The 4,715-nt window shown below is 46.1% G+C and overlaps 1 long non-coding RNA gene across 1 annotated transcript in view; it reads right to left on the bottom strand.

The window, feature by feature from the left end:
- Positions 1-2,297, bottom strand: part of LOC112393564 (uncharacterized) — a 14,102-nt gene extending 11,805 nt beyond the window's left edge. The window contains exons 1-2 of the long non-coding RNA XR_003001955.1: positions 2,193-2,297; positions 1,334-1,390 (exon numbers count right to left, since the gene is read on the bottom strand). This is a non-coding gene — a long non-coding RNA (uncharacterized LOC112393564). The remainder of the gene's footprint in view (positions 1-1,333; positions 1,391-2,192) is intronic.
- Positions 2,298-4,715: the final 2,418 nt, after the last annotated feature.

Raw genomic sequence — 4,715 nt, 5'->3', positions numbered from 1 at the left:
TTTTTTTTTTTTTTTTTTTTTCTAAAAGTATTCTTAACTTGTAGTCAAGAATAAAATAACATGGGAATTCCCTGGCGGTCCAGTGGTTAGGACTCCGTGCTTCCACTGAAAGGCGCACGGGGTTCGATCCCCGGTTGGGGAACTAAGATACCGTATGCCATGTGGCATGGCCAAAAAAAAAAAGGAGTAAAATAACATGCTATGAGTCTCCCCAGTTAAATCAAGAAGTTAAGCATATCTGTTTCCCCCTCCTCAGATAACGCTGATAAACTGGGAGTTACACACAGATATTGTTATTATTGTTCTAATCTTGCTCTGTGGTTGTAAGGGAGACTCACCCACCTGTTAAGGGTTCAATTGTATCTCCCCAAAATTCATATGTTGAAGTATTAATCCCCAGTACCTCAGAATGTGACTGTATTTGGAGACAGGGTCTTTAAAGAGGCAATAAAGTCAAAAAGAGATCATTACAGTGGGTGCTAATCCAATATGACGGATGTCCTTATAAAAAGAGGAAATCTGGACACCAACGTGTAGAGAAGAAAGATCATGTGAAGACACAGGGAGATGGCCGCCATCTACAAGCCAAACAAAGGGGCCGCAGAAGAAACCAATCCTACTAATGCCTTGATCTCAGACTTCTGACCTCCTGAAACTGTGAGAAATAAATGTCTGCTCTTTAAGTCACCCAGTCCCTGGTACTTTGTTATGGCAGCCTTAGCAAACGAATACATCACCCAAAATAACTCAAGGAAAAAGGGGATCATGGGCAAGCCCCCTCTCATGGTTCCACACAGTGTCTCTAACGACCCTCTAGAGAGAAACCTATAGAGGGGGATGGAGCACGATGTATTCCCGGCTGCCCTGCCCTCTGTGGGCATCTCTTCCTTAACACTCAGTGGTCCCTGATGAGGATGTAGTGACTGATGCCTCCTGGATGACATTGACCAGGAAGTGACCCTCCCCTGCTCAGGATTCTGCCTTGCTAGCTTCCCATTATAAGGAGGTAAACAATATTTACTGCAACATTTAGATATCTTCCCCTGGAGGGAACGAGGAGAGAGACACCAGGCATGGAACTCCTGCTCTAGTGACCTTGTCCCTTGCCCCACATCCGAGATTGTGTCTCACTGGCAGATAACTCATTTCCAACGCTCTACCTCTTTCCACGATTCTCTCCCAGTCCCTGCTGAGTTGATGCCCTTTTCTCAGGAAACACCACCCCTTCCTTCCTATGGAAAGAATCTATTCCCCAAACCTTCTTGGGCCTTGTAAACATTATAGCCAAATGCATTTTTCCTGGTATCTGAGTGCCTACTCACCACAAACATACCGTGGAGGGCGACTGTGGGTGTGTGGGTGCAGCGAGCTCAGTCTCCAGGGGTCTCAGCTGGGAGAGGGAAGAGAAGAGAAATGTTGAAGGGTTGTATCTGCAGGGTGTCTACACCCTGAATTCAAACACTCCACCCCATCTGATGAATATTTCCCTTCTGAAGACTCCATCTGGTCCTCACCTGGCTGATAACACTGGCTTCGCCAAGCTAAGAGAGCATTCACCCTCCACCCTACCCAGGTTGCATTACGAAACATCCTCAGCCGACATTCATAGGGTCCTCTGAGCAGCATCACTCTTATGCCTGGGTCTCCCTCCATACCTCTCACTCCCATGGTTTTGACTTCCCCACCTCAGGGAAGAAAAAACATTACCCATTCAGTTGTCCAAACCCCAAATTTAGAAACCATCTTTGGTTTCCTTCTTTTTTTCCATCACCTCCACATTCAACTCATCCGCAATCCAGTTCTCTCCCTATGCATCCCCCTGGTCCACACCTACGTCATTTCTCACCTGGGCTACTGTGATAGCCTCCTCACATTGGTCCCCCTGCTTCCACTCTTCCCCACCCCCCTCCGCCAATACAATCCATTTGCCAGGCATCACCAAAATAATCTTTTAAAAATTAAATAAGATCATGTCACTCCCTTGCTTAAAACCCTCCAATGCCTTCTAGACTCCTCAGAAGGCCCTACATGATCTAGCCCCTGCCTACCTCTCTCATCTTGTCTGTCTCCTCCTCTCGGACCCCTCTGCCCCATCCTAATCACTGATCTCTTTCTGGTTCCTTAATACGACTCTTCTCCCCCAGAGCCTTTGCCTCTTCCCTCAACCAGAATGTGCTTTGCCTCCAGCTCACCACATGGCTGTCTCCTCCCGTCCTTCAGGCCTCCTCCGAGAAGCTCCCCTCTCTGAGCGGAAGCAACAGAGCATTATGGTCAGGAGCACAGACCCTGGAGCCAAACTGCCAGGATTCCAATGCAGGCTCTTCCAGTTTCCTGATCTGCAAAACAGGCATGAGGAAAACCATTCCACTTCCTCGTAGGTTTGTTATGAGAATTACAGGAGTTAATACATGTTAAACACTTAGACTGGCATACAGGTGAGACAGTATTATGATGTCAGTTGTTATTATTATTATATCCTGCAGGCCCACTGCTAACATTTGTAAGGCCCAGGACAGCAGCACAAATGAAGGCACACGTACTGTAAGTCTAAATATTTTATTGTATGTGGGACTTCCCCGGCGGTCCTGTGGTTAAGACTCTGCGCTTCCAATGCAGGGGGCATGAGTTCAAACCCTGGCTGGAGAACTAAGACCCCACATGCCGCGCGGCCCCAAAAAAACAAAAACAAATAAAACCAAAAAAATAAATAGTTTATTGTATAAATCAAGCTATGCTCAAGGCCAGGCCCATATTCACCCCATCGGCCTGCTCACCTCCTCATGATCCAGAGGCTAAAGGAACCAAATTCTTCCCAGACCAGGGCTGCTGCCTGCAAGCCTGAGGGTTAGCTCAGAATGGGTGGGCAGAGTGAGCAGAGCTGCTCTGGGTCCAGATGCCCACATGGTTGACCGAGACCCACCAACACACACACACAACAGCAGACTCTCAACCTCCCATCCACTCCAGCTGGCCCACTGCTCTCTCATAATTCCCATTTGCTCAGTTGCTTACCACACTGGCAAAACCCTTCTCAAAGGCCGAAAGGGAGGGAAAGGGGCCTCGTGTTTCAGTATTTGTGATACACCGGGCGCCCTGCAGCCTTGCCACCGAAGTGCAGTCCTCCGGAACAGAAGCCTCAGCATCACCCGGGGGCGTGTTAGAAATGCAGACTCTCTGGTCCCCTCCCAGCCCTGCTGAGTCAAAATCTGCATTTTAACAAGATCCCCTGGAGATCTGCATAAAGTTAAGCAGAGAGCTAGGTAGGGGCCCCTCTTGCCCAGGTCTCAGTGTGGTTCTGGTTCCCTAACCACAAGAGCTAGAGTAGCCACTGGCCCAAGTCACTCCCCATCACATCACATTGTTGATTTCCTTCACAAAACTTAGTAGAGTCTCTAATTTCTAGTTTACTGCCTGTTTCCCAAAGTGTAATATAAGCTACAGGGAGGGACCTTATCTGTCAAATGTTTAGTGCTGGATTCACTGGGTCCAGAACTGGGCCTACACAGAGAATTCCACTGACTCTAAGACATCTTCAATTGTAATACACACTATTATTTTATGTACCACTAAGAAAAAAATGCTGCCTGGTAAATTATAGCACAATGCTTTCTAAGCACTTAAAATAGGTATTGTATGCTAATTAAAAGTTATTTTAGGCCCTTCAAAAAAAAATCATCCTGGTGCATACACGAAAAGAAAATTGTAAGTAAAATAAATTGGTTAAAATATTCACAAAGTTTCTTCCGAGTCCGACTCTTCTGATTCATTTTCTGACTGACCTCTGTGCCATTAAGGGCACTGGTGATGCAGCATTTCTCAAGACTGATCCCCTACTGTCACTGAGATTTTCTCCCAAACTGCTGGTGCTTTCCTGTTTTACCTCATGGTAAATCATGTGGTAAATCAACACCTTCACTCACGTCCAATTTTTGCCCCATTCCTTTGTTTCCATGACTTTCTTAATATATCATTAGGGTTTTTAAAATTAATTTATTTATTTATCTTTTGTCTGCATCTCATGGCATGCAGAATCTTAGTTCCCCAGCCAGGGATCGAACCGTGCCCCTTGCAGTGGAAGCGCAGAGTCTTAACCACTGTACCACCAGGGAAGTCCCTATCATTAGTTTTTTTGTCTCAATTTTAAAACACAATGTAATCTTTTTGGAGACTTTTCAAAATTGAAATATAATTGACATATAACATTGTATATATTTTAAGTGTACAATGTAATGATTTGTACACATACATGTATATACATATATATGTATGTGTCACTGAGTCACTTTGCTGTACAGAACAAATTAACACAACATTGTAACATTTTTTTAAATTTATTTTCTTATTTTTGGTTGCGTTGGGTCTTCGCTGCTGCACACAGGCTTTCTCTAGTATTGTCGAGCGGGGGCTATGCTTCGTTGCGGTGCGCGGGCTTCTCATTGCTGTGGCTTCTCTTTGTTGCAGAGCACAGGCTCTAGGAGCGCGGGCTTTGGTAGTTGTGGCACGCGGGCTCAGTAGTTGTGGCTCGCGGGCTCTAGAGCGCAGGCTCTGTAGTTGTGGAGCACAGGCTTAGGTGCTCTGCGGCATGTGGGATCTTCCCAGACCAGGGCTCGAACCCGTGTCCCCTGCATTGGCAGGCAGACTCCTAACCACTGCGTCACCAGGGAAGTCCCAACACAATACTGTAAATCAATTATACTTCAATAAAATTTCTAAAA

Source organism: Neophocaena asiaeorientalis, unplaced genomic scaffold (genome assembly GCF_003031525.2).
Source record: "Neophocaena asiaeorientalis asiaeorientalis breed wild unplaced genomic scaffold, Neophocaena_asiaeorientalis_V1.1 scaffold129, whole genome shotgun sequence".
NCBI classification, from domain to species: Eukaryota; Metazoa; Chordata; class Mammalia; order Artiodactyla; family Phocoenidae; genus Neophocaena; species Neophocaena asiaeorientalis.
This window is presented reverse-complemented; position numbering and strand designations above follow the sequence as displayed.